General features: G+C 44.3%; 1 protein-coding gene across 5 annotated transcripts in view; it reads right to left on the minus strand.

The window, feature by feature from the left end:
* Nucleotides 1-17,475, minus strand: part of LOC5566538 (catenin delta-2) — a 116,363-nt gene that overhangs the window by 84,376 nt on the left and 14,512 nt on the right. The window contains exon 2 of one of the 5 annotated variants that reach the window (XM_021853249.1): nt 14,037-14,297. The exons of the other annotated variants lie outside the window; for them this stretch is intronic. The gene's annotated coding sequence lies outside the window, so the exon portion shown is untranslated. The remainder of the gene's footprint in view (nt 1-14,036; nt 14,298-17,475) is intronic. 5 annotated transcript variants of the gene reach the window in all.

The raw sequence follows: 17,475 nt of genomic DNA on the forward strand, positions 1-17,475 counted from the left end.
TAAAAAGAGTGCCGAAAAAAAATATTTTAGTGACCAGATTTGAGAAATAAGTGACTAAATAGTGACTTCTGATTCTTGAAAAAGTGACTAAAAGTGACTTGAAAATCATAATTAGTTATTTCAGTTCTAGTACAATGTTTAACGAAGAAGAAGGGAATATCCAATATGATCTACTACAGGAAAGAAGGTCTAAATGAGTACCAAATTTGGAAATTTTTATTGTAAGTTCAAAATTTCACGATATTGAACCCTAAATTGAAGGAAGACTGATTCGTAATTTTCTCTAGAAAATTTAGCTCAAAATAGTTGAAATAAGTGACTTTAGTTGGGGACCCAGATAGCCGTAGCGGTAAACGCGCAGCTTTCAAGTGACTGGCTTAAAAAAATTAACCTTTCAAGTGACTGGCTTAAAAAAGTTACTAAGTCACTAAAAAATGACTCACTACCAGCCTTGTTAATTTCTCAACATTTTTCCAGAATTGCTGTTCGCGATTTCTTTGAAATTTCAATTACGAATTTCTCCTCAACAATAACTATAAATTGATAAAAAAAACATCGAGCTGTTCAGTGGTAAAAACACATCAGCACAGGAACGTCAACGAGAGAATACGGACCGGAACAATCGGCAAAGACCACAGCGACGAAAATGGACTAGCGATTGGAAACTCGGTACGTGGAACTGCAAATCTCTCAACTTCATTGGAAGTACTCGCATACTCTCCGATGTACTGAAGACTCGCGGTTTCGACATCGTAGCGCTGCAGGCGGTGTGCTGGACAGGAGCATTGGTGCGAACGTTTAGAGGTAATCATACCATCTACCAGAGCTGCGGCAACACACGCGAGCTGGGAACAGCTTTCATAGTGATGGGTGATATGCAAAGGCGCGTGATCGGGTGGTGGCCGATCAATGAACGAATGTGCAAGTTAAGAATCAAAGGCCGATTCTTTAACTTCAGCATAATCAACGTGCATAGCCCACACTCCGGAAGCACTGATGATGACAAGGACACATTTTACGCGCAGCTCGAACGCGAGTACGACCGCTGCCCAAGCCACGACGTCAAGATCATCATAGGAGATTTGAACGCTCAGGTCGGCCAGGAGGGGGAGTTCAGACCGACGATTGGAAAGTTCAGCGCCCACCGGCTGACGAACGAGAACGGCCTACGACTGATAGATTTTGCCGCCTCCAAGAACATGGCCATTCGTAGCACCTATTTCCAGCACAGCCTCCCGTATCGGTACACCTGGAGATCACCTCAGCAGACAGAATCGCAAATCGACCACGTTTTGATCGATGGACGGCACTTCTCCGACATAACCGACGTCAGAACCTATCGTGGCGCCAACATTGACTCCGACCACTACCTGGTGATGGTGAAACTGCGCCCAAAACTATCCGTCATCAACAATGTACGGTACCGACGCCCGCCCCGGTACAATCTCGAGCGGCTGAAACAACCGGATGTCGCCAATGCGTACGCGCAGCATCTTGAGGCAGCGTTGCCGGATGAGGGCGAGCTCGATAGGGCCCCTCTTGAGGACTGCTGGAGGACAGTCAAAGCAGCCATTAACGACGCTGCCGAAAGCGTTGTCGGATTTGTGGAACGGAACTCAAGAAACGATTGGTTCGACGAGGAGTGCCAGGAGGTTTTAGAGGAGAAGAATGCAGCGCGGGCTGCAATGCTGCAGCATGGTACGCGGCAAAACGTGGAACGATACAGACTGAAGCGGAAACAGCAAACCCGCCTATTCCGGGACAAAAAGCGCCGCCTGGAAGAGGTGGAATGCCAAGAGATGGAGTTGCTGTACCGTTCTCAAGAAACGCGGAAGTTCTATCAGAAGCTCAACACATCCCGCAAAGGCTTCGTGCCGCGAGCTGAGATGTGCCGGGATAAGGATGGGAGCATCTTGACGGACGGACGCGAGGTGATCGAAAGGTGGAAGCAGCACTACGATGAACACCTGAATGGCGCAGAGAACACAGGCACAGAAGGTCAGGACAGCGAAGGCGATGGCTACGTCAGCACAGCGGACAGCGGAAATCAACCAGCTCCCACGATGGGGGAAGTTAAGGATGCCATTCAACAGCTCAAGAACAACAAAGCCGCTGGCAAGGATGGTATCGGAGCCGAACTCATCAAGATGGGCCCGGACAGGTTGGCCGCTTGTCTGCATCGGCTGATAGTCAGAATCTGGGAAACGGAACAGCTACCGGAGGAGTGGAAGCAAGGCGTTATATGCCCTATCTACAAAAAGGGCGACAAACTGGAGTGTGAAAATTATCGTGCAATCACCATCCTAAACGCCGCCTATAAAGTGCTATCCCAGATTCTCTTCCGTCGTCTATCACCTATAGCAAACGAGTTCGTGGGAAGTTATCAAGCAGGTTTCATCGACGGCCGCTCGACAACGGACCAGATCTTTTCCGTGCGGCAAATCCTCCAGAAATGCCGTGAGTATCAGGTCCCTACGCACCATTTGTTCATCGATTTCAAGGCGGCATACGATAGTATCGACCGCATAGAGCTATGGAAAATCATGGACGAGAACAGCTTTCCCGGGAAGCTCACAAGATTGATCAGAGCAACGATGGACGGTGTGCAAAACTGCGTGAAGATCTCGGGCGAACACTCCAGTTCGTTCGAGTCTCGGCGGGGACTACGACAGGGCGACGGACTTTCGTGCCTGTTGTTCAATATTGCGCTTGAAGGTGTCATGCGGAGAGCCGGACTTAACAGTCGAGGCACGATTTTCACGAGATCCGGACAATTTGTTTGCTTCGCGGACGACATGGATATTATTGGGAGAAAATTTGAAACGGTGGCAGATTTGTTCACCCGCCTGAAACGCGAAGCAACAAGAGTCGGGCTAATGGTGAATGCGTCGAAAACAAAGTGCATGCTGGTTGGCGGAACTGAGCGCGACAGGGCCCGCCTAGGAAGCAGTGTTACGATAGACGGGGATACCTTCGAGGTGGTGGACGAGTTCGTCTACCTCGGATCCTTGTTGACGGCTGACAACAATGTTAGTCGGGAAATACGAAGGCGCATCATCAGCGGAAGTCGTGCCTACTATGGGCTCCAGAAGAAACTGCGGTCAAGAAAGATTCACCCCCGCACCAAATGCACGATGTATAAAACGCTCATAAGACCGGTAGTCCTTTACGGGCATGAAACGTGGACGATGCTCGAGGAGGACTTGCAAGCACTTGGAGTCTTCGAACGTCGGGTGCTTAGGACGATCTTCGGCGGTGTGCAGGAGAACGGTGTGTGGCGGCGAAGGATGAACCACGAGCTCGCCCAACTCTACGGCGAACCCAGTATCCAGAAGGTGGCCAAAGCTGGAAGGATACGATGGGCAGGGCATGTTGCAAGAATGCCGGACAGCAACCCTGCAAAGATGGTATTCGCTTCGGATCCGGTTGGTACAAGAAGGCGTGGAGCGCAGCGAGCTAGGTGGGCGGATCAAGTGCGTATCGATTTGGCGAGCGTGGGGCAGAACCGAGGATGGAGAGATGCGGCCACGAACCGAGTATTGTGGCGTGAAATTGTTGATTCAGTGTTATCTGTGTAGATGTTAACTAAATAAATGAATTATTGAGCTATTTCTGGTTCTTCATAGATTTCCTGGAATAATTAATGAAAAAATACACTTCTGAAGATTTCTAGAAAGTATTCCTCTAACCGAATTTCTTCAAAATCTGTGGAATAAACATTCGAGGTTTTTCTTGGAAGAACTTAGTGGATCGATGGAAGAATTAGTGCAAAATCAACTGGAGGAAATACTGGAATAGTCCCTGAGAATTTCCAGAGAAATCCCTGTGGAAATTACTGGATGTAGTAGTGTAGAAGTCTCAGGAATTTCGTAGAGCAAAATCTAGTAAAATTCTTCTAAGTCAGGGTTTTCCAACCGGTGGTCCGCGGACCCCTAGGGGGCCGTGACGCCATTGTAAATATTTCGTAAACATTTTTTAATTCTTGTGTTTTCTCAGGGTAACTTGTTACGTTTTAGTTTCAATTACGCAGATACTAAAAAAGTACTTTTCATGTAATTACATCACTAAGTTGAGCAGAATAAAATTACTTAAAGTGCAAACGATTTAATTTTTAGGCGATTGCTTAGTTTTTCAGTGCGATTTTAAAACATGAATTTAAGATCGTTTCAGGAAGCATCTTTTAAAAAAGCATGCATAAATTCAGCCTTATCTTTGGCAGACTTATTCAGCTTTCTAGTGAACTCTTCTACAAATTCTCGTGATCCTCGTAAACTATTGGTGGGATGAAAAAACTAAATTCTTCATTGTATCCACCCATACTATTCGCAGAGTTCTTTCGAATCTGTCAGCAGCATTAACAAGTTTCTCAACATAATCTTATCAGCTGACAACATATTAAGATAATTTTCTTCTAAGCAAATCTCTCATATCTTTAGATATGATTCCTGGAAAAATCTTAAACGAATTTCTACGAATATCTTTGACGAAATGCTTAGTAGTATTTCCAAGTGTTTGCCCAGCCATATATTCTGTAGGATTCTGACAAGATCTGGATTTAGAAATTCCTTGTCGGACTTTTGCAATTATACTTTGTAGACTCCTGGCTAGATATCAAGTGCACTAGTTTGAGGACAGAATTATTGCTTTGTCTGATTGGATTGTGGATAACAGACAGAGTACCTGTCAATCATATTCGTAGATTCGTAGTGCAAAATTCAGTTTTCATAGACATTGGTTTCAAGAACATCAGTTTTCAGAGGCCCGAGCGATGTTTGTAAAACAACAAAAGGGGCCGCAGCTTCATAAAGGTTCGGAACCTGTTCTAAGCATTCCATAAAAATCGTTGGAGATGCAGGACAGCACAGAAGTGGCGTATTTTTCATACTTAAAAATTGATTTTACTATAAGTATGGTGCTGTCATTTAGTCCAAAAAGCAGTTTTGATTTTGTTCTATCTAGTAACTGCACTAGATATCTCTGGAGAAATCACTACAAAAAATTGCTGTAGCTTTTTCTTGTAATATTTGAAAAGAAATATCTGATGACCCTGTGAGAGTGCCAGAGTATCTCAAGAAACCTCTAGAATTTCGTACCACGGTTGACAGTCACGGCTGGTACCGACTGTCTTGAAAGCAGGTATTTTAGAGACCTCTGGACTGAACTAAGAGAGCATAAAGGGACTAAATAACAAAAAGAAATCTATCATGAATTAGACTAGTTGTACTCCTCATGGTATCTGACTTGCCGCATTTTCGAAGTCTTGCTTTAGGAATTCCTCGTGAAATTACGACAAGTATAACTGAATGCATTTTTCATAATTTTCTGCAGGAATAGAAAAAGAATTTAATTCAGATGATTGCATAAACTTTCTTACAAATATTACCTCCAACATTGCTTCAGGATTGGTTTCTCCCTCAGTTTCTCTTGTTCAAAGTATATTCCAAAATTCAACCAATGGTTTCTCCAGATATGCCTGGAGGGATTACTTCCAACCTCCCAAAAAATTTAGTTCAGGGTTTCTTTGAGATTTCAACCATGAATTTCTTCAAGGATATCTTCAGCAATCACTCCAGAGAATCTTTTAGAAATTTTCAGAAATTGTTTAATGAACAATTCGGAAGTAATTTCAATGAAAATTCTGGAATTTTTCGTAATGAAACTCAGAGAGAACTCATGGACTCTTAAGAATTAAATTACCGTAAATATAAAATTAAATAGTTTAAAAATAATAAATCCAATTTCTGCGGAATTTTCTGAAGGAATTCTATAAAAAATGTCGGTGTGAATACTTAGAAAAATTCAAACTTCGAAGATGCCATGGATTTTACTTGAAAAATTGCTCGAGATTTTTTGTAAGAGCTAGAAGTAATCCTTGGAAAATATGCTGGAGAAATTCCCGGAAAAACTTCATGAGGAATCCCAGGTTGAGTTTGAGGAATTCCTGGAAGAGCTCTTGAAAAATTTCCTTGAATAATCCTTGAATGCATTTTTGAAGCAATTCCCAGAAGTAACCGTGAATGAATAGTTTCTGAGAAAATTGTGAGCATTGTTTGTGGAAATTACTGGCGGAAGTAGTGTTTGTTTGCTTAACAATTTACTGGAGCAAATTCTGGAAAAATCTCTAAGCATTCCTTGACAAGTCACTGGAAGAATTTCTGGAATACGAACGAACTAGAAGAAATTCTGTAGAGATGCCTTAGCCTGGAAAAGTCCCTGAAAGTATTCCAGAAGATAAACCTGTGGAATGATAGCATAATAGTCTCTGAAGGTTTTTGATTTAAAAAATAATTTTGGTTAAAATATAGATCTTAAAGACCAATTCCTGGCTTGCAGTCTTGTGAAGGGCTCACGAATATATTATATAAAAATTATTTCCTGAAGAAGATGTTGGACAGTATTTTCTAAGAACATAAACCAGTCGAATAACATTAGACATAAGAGACTTTGCATTAAAATAGATATATTTTAGAGACTTGCATTTGAAATGAGTCCTTCTACCAGCCCTGGCATATCCAACGTTACTCCATCACGGAGAGACGAGACCACGATGGAGATAATTTCGTGTCGGAAGAATTCCGTGCCATCGCATCGAATGAAAGAAAAGCGAAAAGTTGCATACGTCGCCAACACCGTCGTCGTCGACGTCTACAATGCAAGACGACGCCAGTGACGATGAGAGATGGGGGGAGGGGATGAACTTGTGGGTGGGAGGGTAACGTGCGCGAAGCGAGCGCTCTCTAGCTTAAGGAAGCGACAGGACCACATATCAAAACAAAAACGCTGACGTTCCCATTTTTTTTGCTACCCTCATACCTGCCTACATTTTTCGAGACACCTCACCACCGAACCAACCCAGACACTATGGGCTTGAAATGAAAATTTTACGATGAATGTCCAATTTGTCGCGAAATTTTGGTAACTGGCCCATAGTGCCAGACCAGGACAGGGGCTCGTCGTTCCGCTGTGAAGACACTCGCTCTATTAGTGGAGTGGAACACGTCGTTTGCTGGTCGTCGTCGTAGTGGAGCTGCAAAAATGTGCATAGCATCTAGGGAGGTGGCAAATTTGCGGCGGCGGGCGGCAACTGGAGCGAGAGTGAGAGGGAGCGATTTGCACAAGAAAAGCACGAAATCGGGTGTGGATATCTGCACACTCCGTGCCAGCTCACGAACCCAGTGAACGCAACCACAAGCAGAAGCAGACGACTGCAGTAGTAGAGAGAGAGTGTGTTGCAGAAAGGGTGGTGGCAGTGCTGGCAGACAGATCAGGAACTAAAGACGAGGATTGATGGCTTATATCAGGATTGGTTTTTGTCGTTTTATTATACATAGTTTTGATACAGATTTAGAAATTCTTCCTCCAGCAATTGTCATTGAATATTTAAAAAGTTTTTCACATAATTTTTTTCAAAAAGTTTTTTCTTCAGGAGCGAATTTTCCTTTGCATTGCTCTTTTGAAATTACTCTAAAAAATTCTCTTTCTTAAATACTTTTAACAAGAATTCTTCAAGCTCCTAATGAAATTTATCCTGATAACTTTTCAAGAATTTATTTAGGATATCTTTCAAAAGTTAATTCTGGAAAACCGTCTTCGATGTTCCCACAAAGCTTCAAGTGAGATGCGTGGGTTCGATTTCCGGTCGGTCCAGGAACTTTTTCTAAAGGAAATTTGCTTGACTTTCCTGGGCATAGAGTATCATTGTATTTGCCACACGATATACGAATGCGAAAATGGCAACTTTGGCAAAGAAAGCTCTAAGTTAATTACTGTGGAAGTGTTCATAAGCACACTGTTAGCGCAAGGGTCCAAAAAAATCGTGATTCTGACCGACGGAGAGATGGTAGTTTTTCGGAGTAGATTTTCAGTAAAAACACGTGTCTTACTAGACGAATTCAACAATACTGATATTTCAACCGGTAGCATGGGGTGTTTGAGAAGATGATGAGCAAAAGAACAATGAATTCAATTTATATAAGAGTTACGTAATATTTGTACTGTGGATGGATTGCTGATGACCGATAGCACCAACCTCGATGACTGGTGTTAGGCTGGTTCGTCATTTCGGTCGCAACATACGCCGCCCACCAAATTACTTGCAGGAATTTCCCTTCCATTTCGTCCAGGTACATATTCGTCGCTGTCCAATGGAAACCGTCGAATCTTTCTTATGTCACGGCGAAATATCCCACTTGCAGTTTTCACGGAAACGACTCTTACGAGTCCATCAGGGCCTGGGAATAGTTTTAAGACCCGGCCTATAGGCCATTGCTGAGGTCTATCGTCAGCTCCGACAAGCATCACAAAATCGCCTTCTTCGATATTACATGAAGCACTTTGCCATCGGCTTAAACGTTGAAGCGATGTTACGTACTCCTCTTGCCATCGTACTCTGAACTCTTGCACCATTCGTTGTACGTACTTCCACCTCGCAAGCGATCCTATGTGATGTTCAAGACGATTAATCTCCGGTAGAGCATTCAGCGGACGCCCAATCAGAAAATGGGCGGGCGTGAGTGGTTGAGGATCCTTTGGGTCGTCCGAAATAGCACATATCGGGCGTGAATTCATGCAAGCGGAGATTTGTGCAAGTAGAGTACTAAGTTCCTCAAATGTGTAGTTGTAGTTGTTACCAATCTTGTTGAGGAATCCCTTCACTACCTTTATTCCCGCTTCCCATAAACCTCCATGGTGAGGAGAACGGGCGGGAATGAATGACCACTGCACTCGCTTATCAGCCAGGTAATCGCACACGTCGGAGCTGTGTTCAGCAACATCAATTTGGCGGTACAATTGACGAAGTGTTTTTGCGGCAGAACGTAGATTGGTTGCGTTGTCCGAATACATTTTAGAGGGAAGTCCATATCTACTGACGAATCGGGAAAATGCCGCAAGAAATGAAGATGCACTAAGGTCAGACACTGCTTCGAGGTGCACGGCCTTTGTTCCGAAGCACACAAAAAGTGCTATGTATCCTTTGGACGGTACCGCACCGCGAGATCTCCGCCCCACAACGCTGACGGGGCCGGCATAGTCGACTCCAGTTACCGAAAAAGGTGGTGAAGGTTTCACCCGATCTGCAGGCAGTTGTCCCATTTGTTGCATTAAACGGACTGGTCTGGATCTGTTGCACAAGACACAATCGCGACATACTTTGCGCGCGGCACTACAGCCACGAAGAATCCAGAACCTCCTTCGAGAGAATGCCAAGAGCAACTGAGGCCCACAGTGAAGTTGTTCTTGATGTTGATCCAGCAGAATGAGTGAAGTCAAAATTGAGTGTCGTGGCAATAGTATTTGATGTCTATTATCGTAGCTAAGATCAGATTGCTCGAGACGGCCGCCCACCCTAACAAGTCCGTTTTCGTCCATGAAGGGACGAAGCTGATGTAATGAGCTACCTCGGTTGACTTCTTGATTTTTCTGCAGTCGGTCGATCTCGTTCGCAAAATGTTGTCTTTGTGTATGTTGTAGGTATTTGTTGAAAGCAAACTCGATTTCACTAGGCGAGAGCCGCTCACTATCCCGGAACTCACGGTGGCCAATACGAAGCATGCGAGCGGTAACACGTAGAAGAAGCTTGAAGTTCGGGTAGTAACGAACCATCATGTTATCCAAAAACTGATTTTCATATACAGTAAGAAACACTGATACCACGTTGCGCTGCTCTCTTTCAATTTGACGCCATGCACTGCCATCCAGATCGTCGCAAGGTGCGGTTATCATTTCCATTTCTGTTGGATTCCAATCTGGACCGAACCACCAGAGAGAGTTTTGTTGTAGCTGCTCAGGAAAGGTGCCTCGTGAGATCAAGTCCGCGGGATTCTCTCCAGTTCCTATGTGATGCCAGTTGATAGCAGGAATGTGAGTGGTGATTTCAGCCACCCGGTTTGCCACGAAGGTTTTCCACCTCGCTGCGCCTCCCGACAACCATGCCAATACAACTTTGGAGTCGGAATATGCTCGAATCTCGTAAAAAGTAGTCGTTGACAATGCTGCTTGAACATTTGCCATTAGGCGCGCTAGGATTACGGCAGCACATAACTCCAGTCGTGGTGTCGTTACTCTGCCGTTCCCAATTGGTGCTAATTTCGATTTGGCACAAAGGAGATGAGAAGACGTGTTTCCTTCATCGTCAATGGCGCGAACGTAGAGACAGGCCCCCATTGCCACCTCGGATGCATCGCAGTAGCCGTGCAGGTATAGTCGTGACCAATTGCGCATATCGATAATACGCCGAGGGATCTGAAATGTATTGAGAAGTGGGAAACTCTGGACCAAATCAAACCAATCTTTCGATAACTCACCGGGGGGAGTCGAGTCCCAGGCCACCTTCAGCTCCCACATTCGCTGCATCACAAGCTTGGCCTTAACAATGACTGGTGCAAGAAGGCCAAGAGGGTCGAATAGACTGGCAATTTGTGATAATATGCTGCGCTTTGTGGGCTGAAGGATCTCGTTTTGATGATAAGAGAAGAGGAAGACGTCACTGCACGGCTGCCACTGCATTCCGAGGGCCTTGACGGTACTGCTTCCTCCTTCTTCAATTGATATTTTTAGCTCCAAGTCTGAGTCTGGAACGCCGTCCAACACACCTGCACTGTTTGAGGCCCATTTTCTCAGGTGAAACCCACCAGCAGCAAAAATCTCCGTAAGCTGTTCCCTTAACGTTTTAGCTTCCTCCTCGGACGATGCTCCAATAAGAACATCATCAACGTAGATGCCTTTGATAGCCCTTTCAACTGCCATTGGATACCTTTCTCTATTGGACTCTAGTAATTCATGAACGCATTTAGTGGCCAAATACGATGCGCTCTTAGTTCCAAAAGTTACTGTATTCAGCCGATATTCTCTAACCGGCTCATCTACATTCCATCTCCACAGTATTCTCTGAAAATCCCGATCAACTTCATCCAACCAAATCATGCGGTACATTTGTTTTGCGTCTCCCACCAGAACGACTGCTGGGAAGCGAAATCTTATTAAAATGTTTATCAGCGAGTCCTGAACAACAGGGCCACACATGAGTGCGTCATTTAACGAGAGACCACTAGTCGTTTTTGCCGATGCATCAAATACAACCCGACATTTGGTGGTCGAGCTTGTTGCTTTAATAACGCAATGATGCGGTAAATAAACAGATTTGTATGCGGCACTCGTTTCCTCTATGAGGGACATATGACCGAGCTCAAGGTACTCGCGCATGAACGCATGGTACTCAGTTTTGAGGGGTGGATTACGATCGAGCTTTCGCTCAATGTGATGGAGTCTTCTCTCTGCCATTTTCCGTGACTCTCCCAATTGGCTGGGATCCACGAGAAAGGGGAGCCTGACGACAAACCTTCCAGAGTCATTCCGAAAGGTGTGATCGGTGAAATGTTGCTCACAGAGTTTTTCTTCGTCGGAAAGATGATTGGTGTTCGCGCTGTACTCTTCAAGCTCCCAAAACTTGCGAAGCTGGAGAGACAAATCGTCCTCGTAAGTGGTCAATAAGCATGTTGAGGGGTGAGTTCTGATCATCGGGCTTGAGTCGTGATAGCGGCCGGCGACTATCCAGCCTAGCTTGGTGTTCTGAAGTGTTGGTAAGCTATCGTCGGTGCTGAGAGTGACTTTACCAGGCTCCAGCAGTTGGAAAAATAATTCCGTACCCAGTAGAACATCGACCTGACCGGGGAGATGAAATAGTGGATCGGCTAAGTTTATTGAACCCGGGATCGGCCATTTGTCGATGTGAGCTGGTTTACAGGGCAGTGTTTTTGTGATTTTTTCAAGGACTAAACAGGGCACAGTTGCCCGGTAGTTTGTGCATCGTGATGAAATTACGATTTCCGCACATTTATCGGCGTGAGCAGGCGTTGATGAAATGCCTTCAAGTACCATGCTTGCTACATTCGTTTTGGTGCCAAGTTTGCGGCACAAACTGTCACTGATAAAGTTGACTTGAGATGCACTATCTAAGACGGCACGGCAAGCATGAGGCCGCCCGTAGTGGTCCAAGACATCGATGGCGACAGTCGCAAGAAGGACATTGGAAACATCGAGAGCTGAAGGTTCTTCTATGGCCGAAATCAAGGAATGCAGCGGTTTTCCTCCATTTGCGTGGGCCTCGTTGGATGCTGATGATGTGGAAAAGTGAAGCAATGTGTGATGAGGTGAGTTGCATTTGCGGCACATACCTGCTCTACAGCTTTCACCAGGATGGGATTTTAGACAATTTCCACAGAGTTTTAATCGGTTGACATGAGCAATTCGATCGTTGGGATTCATGTGCAGAAACCTTCCGCATTGGTACAACAAATGTGGTTTCGCACATAGTTCGCATGAAGGAATATGGGTGGCAACATATGATGTTGCACCTCGTGGTGGAAACTTTGGTGGTGGCCTAAACGGGGTGCTAGGTTTCGGTTTAATAGCTTGCACCGATTGCAGTGCGAAACTTCGAGATTCTATGAAGTTTAGAAAACTTTGCAGAGTGATATCAGCATCTCGCATTTCTGCAATTTTCTGGCACCACAGCTGTTTTGTTTCGGGATCAACTTTCTCACTGAGGATGAACAACAGCCATGTATCTCGATCCTCTCTTCCCATGGCTTTGAGAGCCCGAATGACTTCATCCGAAACGTCATGCAAGGTACGCAATCCTTGAGCCGAAGATGACGTCAAGGCGTGTTGCGTCAGAAACCGCTGAATATGTTTATTAGCAATTTCTCGTGGCTTATTGTACCGAGATTTTAGTTTATCCATTGCCGCTTGATAATTCGCGTCTTCTATCTTAAGATGCGAGATCAACGACGCGGCCTCGCCATCCAAATTTGTTTTTAGAAAGTACAATTTCTGACTGTCTTTCAACGATGTATTCTGATGCACCATACTATCAAACAAATCGCTAAACGATTGCCACTCAAGATAGTCGCCGTTGAAGACCGGCAGATTCATCTGAGGGAGCTTGAGGTCCGAGAGTGGAATTTGGTTAGCTTCGCGATTTGCAATGGCGGACGAGGTAGAAGCACTAGCAGCAGCCATGTTGGTGGACATCACACGAAGAAGTTCTGCTTGTTGGGCGGCGAGTTGTTGGATGATATCCTGAGAGGTTGATTGCTGTGTAGAAGCCGAAATGTCCCGGTTCTTGACTGCTTTCATGATCTTAAGTAACCGATTCTTCACCGAAATGTAATTTCCCTCAAAGATCTCCTGATGTTTCACAGCTTTATCATACGTTTCGTCATCAGAACATGCATCTATTATTCTGCGGTGCACGACACCGTAGCTAGACCACACTTCGCTTAGTGCATCAATCTCACTTTGCACATCAATTTCTTCGGCTTCTTCAGGCCTTAACTTTGTCACTACTCCAGAAATTCGCGTCAGCCGCGGTTCAAGCGACTTGCGCTCACGAAAAAGCTTTTCCATGTTTGCGGATTTCACGAACTTTGATAGAGTCAGTCACTATTTTTTGGTTCACACTGTCCTTTTGATCACTATTGTCTGGGTTGGCAGAAGCACTGGAGTTGACACTACTGCGACGAGGCCACCGTACGGACACTGATGATCACTTAGGACGCGATTCGCGGCGAATTTCTCGCTATCCGGCTACCGAAGGACCATATGTTAGCGCAAGGGTCCAAAAAAATCGTGATTCTGACCGACGGAGAGATGGTAGTTTTTCGGAGTAGATTTTCAGTAAAAACACGTGTCTTACTAGACGAATTCAACAATACTGATATTTCAACCGGTAGCATGGGGTGTTTGAGAAGATGATGAGCAAAAGAACAATGAATTCAATTTATATAAGAGTTACGTAATATTTGTACTGTGGATGGATTGCTGATGACCGATAGCACCAACCTCGATGACTGGTGTTAGGCTGGTTCGTCATTTCGGTCGCAACACACACTAAGCTGAAAAGTAGGCTCTGTCTCAGTGAGAACGTAATGATGAAAATGTTAAGATCATTCTTGAAATTTAAATTACTGTGCTGAATATAGAAAATGTTGTTATGCAACAAACTTTTTAGCAGAATACAAACTCTAAACTCGTACCTTTCCGCCAACTGGCATCTCTGCAGCTTCTCCGGCAAGTTGGTCCAGCGGGAAATGCCACTCCAACAACAGCTTCAGATTACTCTTCACCGTGCACGTCTCTTTCGCACCCTCTTCTGGCCGTGTCTACACACAAACGCTTAAGAAACACCATCCACTACTAAGCTTTGATCCTCTGTGTCACACAGCCAACTCCTTGCCTATTTATTCACCATTTTCATCTTATCCAGTAAGCGTAACCCAGAAACGTTCCGCGCCTTCCTGTTTAAAGAGGTAAAATCTTCTTCAGCATCCACTACTCGCTCCGGTTGTTCCGAAGAGGGCCGGGATGCACCAATAGCGCCTTCCGCAGACACGGCGGGGACACTTCCCATTCTTTTTCATTCCTTGACACGAGAAGACACATCGCGCGCGCACACACATGAACATCAGGCAATATTCACATTTACCGATACCTGCACGATAGGAGCAGAGAGCACTCTTCGTCCTCACGCTACACGGGAGTCAAATTAACAAGCATTTAAATAAGGAGAACACTCTTTATTTTATCAAAAGTAGCCAAGAAAATAATTGGACATAACCAATAGATCTAACAATTTTAGCAATAAAACGTCCAAAAAAAATCGATAAAAATAAGCAAGGATAAATTGAGAACTAGCAAAAAAAAATCTATCGATAATCCTTATGGAAAATTGTAAATAAGCATTTAAAAATTGAAATTGAGCCCTAAAGTATTTGACATTAGCACGAAAAAAATTAAAATCTCCCAAGAACAAAACAATTAGCACTAAATACTTTTTCTGGATAATTTAATGACGGTTATCCTTTTCCTAGACATTGTGATATTTTCCCCACGTTACGCGAAGGATATTCGGCTTGTTGTTTTTGTTGTTATCGTTGCCCCAACATCACCGTCATTGAAATACTGACGACGATGACAATGATGGTGTGCTGGAACCGCTCCACTCTAAACTTCACTCCCGTTCCACGTTTCGTGCCAGAAGTTCTACCTTCTGTGTGAGCGCTGGACTAGAAGCAAATCTGAACATTGAATCGGGAAAATTTAGATTCCCAGAAAAAGAACATTGATTCGGGGAAGCTTAGATTCCCAGAAAATGAACATTGAACACATTTTTGACTAAAATTTGGCTAATAGTATCAAACAAACTCTTTTTTTTAGTAGCATAGCATAGCATAGCATAGCATAGCATAGACTGACTGTACATGTCAATGGTTGCTACTCCGTGATTGATCGGAACTGGTAAGAATTGCACTGGGATCCAAATGAATAAGGGATGGGAGTTTCCGCTTACTCTCGAAGTGCAATTTTAGCAGATCTAATATTATTGATCAATAACGGCGCCGGCCAAGTCCTTACAGTCAGTTGGGATGGGGAAGGAATGTTAGGGTGTAATGATTGTTGCTTCTAGAGACCGAGAATACCTCTGCATCTCCACAATCACCACGGGAAGGGTGTTTATTAGTGGGGGAGGAAAAGATCTGGGAGTCACCTTTGGTCGGTGATGCGATCCATGGACAAGGGGGAAATATACGACTTACATTTAAAACTAGTTTTGTATTTTTGTCTCGAGAAGTTTTTAGTAGTAGATTCAAAAAAAAAACGTCAACATCTATAATATCGAACAATTCAAAAGAAGTTTTTATTAATTGCGAAAACTGAGAATTACATTATATATTTTAAATCATATGAAACAGCAATAATGCCGACACTTGTAGTGACGAACCATACATAGTTTGTTTGAAAATTACATATGAGTATTACTGTGCATTTTTGTCTCGAGATGGTAGAATTTTTAAAAAATACGTCAACATTCACAATGTCGAACATTTCAAAAGATATTTTTAATAATGTAAAAAAGAGAAAAATATATGTATATTGAAATTGTGTAAAACAAGCATAATGCCGACACTTATAGTGACGAACCAAACAAAGTTTGTTTTAATATTACACAAAAGTTACACTTTCAAGAAAAAATGTGTTATCATAAGCATGAAACGAACTCACCAGTTGGTAATCCATCCTCGACTGAACACAAATATCTCTTCGCAACACAGTGCGAACAGAAAAACTTCTTGGCGTCCCGAAAACAAACCGTTTTCACGAAGCACTATCCAGCAAGACGCGCGAAAACAGGGAAAAAAGAAGTTCTCCATCGACGAAAACACGCGCGAAACCGAGAACAAAACCTATCCGTCGACGCAACAACGATCCATCCTGCTTGGGCTTCACGGAGCACTACTCAGCAAGACGATTGAAAACAGGGGAAACAATTTTCTCCGACGACGAAAACACGCGCGAAACCGAGAACAAAACCTATCCGACGACGCAACAACGATCCATCCTGCTTGGGCTTCACGAAGCACTACCCAGCAAGACGCTTGAAAACAGGGGAAAAAATTTTCTCCATCGACGAAAACACGCGCGAAACCGAGAACAAAACCTATCCGACGACGCAACAACGATCCATCCTGCTTGGGCTTCACGAAGCACTACCCAGCAAGACGCTTGAAAACAGGGGAAAAAAAATTCTCCATCGACGAAAACACGCGCGAAACCGAGAACAAAACCTATCCGACGACGCAACAACGATCCATCCTGCTTGGGCTTCACGAAGCACTACCCAGCAAGACGCTTGAAAACAGGGGAAAAAATTTTCTCAGACGACGATGAAAACACGCGCGAAACCGAGAACAAAACCTATCCGACGACGCAACAACGATCCATCCTGCTTGGGCTTCACGAAGCACTACCCAGCAAGACGCTTGAAAACAGGGAAAAAAAAATTCTCCATCGACGAAAACACGCGCGAAACCGAGAACAAAACCTATCCGACGACGCAACAACGATCCATCCTGCTTGGGCTTCACGAAGCACTACCCAGCAAGACGCTTGAAAACAGGGGAAAAAAAAAATTCTCCATCGACGAAAACACGCGCGAAACCGAGAACAAAACCTATCCGACGACGCAACAACGATCCATCCTGCTTGGGCTTCACGAAGCACTACCCAGCAAGACGCTTGAAAACAGGGGAAAAAAAAATTCTCCATCGACGAAAACACGCGCGAAACCGAGAACAAAACCTATCCGACGACGCAACAACGATCCATCCTGCTTGGGCTTCACGAAGCACTACCCAGCAAGACGCTTGAAAACAGGGGAAAAATTTTTCTCAGACGACGATGAAAACACGCGCAAAACCGAGAACAAAACTTATCCGACGACGCAACAACGATCCATCCTGCTTGGGCTTCACGAAGCACTACCCAGCAAGACGCTTGAAAACAGGGGAAAAAAAAATTCTCCATCGACGAAAACACGCGCGAAACCGAGAACAAAACCTATCCGACGACGCAACAACGATCCATCCTGCTTGGGCTTCACGAAGCACTACCCAGCAAGACGCTTGAAAACAGGGG

The sequence above is a fragment of the Aedes aegypti genome, chromosome 3, assembly GCF_002204515.2.
Source record: "Aedes aegypti strain LVP_AGWG chromosome 3, AaegL5.0 Primary Assembly, whole genome shotgun sequence".
Classification (NCBI taxonomy): domain Eukaryota; kingdom Metazoa; phylum Arthropoda; class Insecta; order Diptera; family Culicidae; genus Aedes; species Aedes aegypti.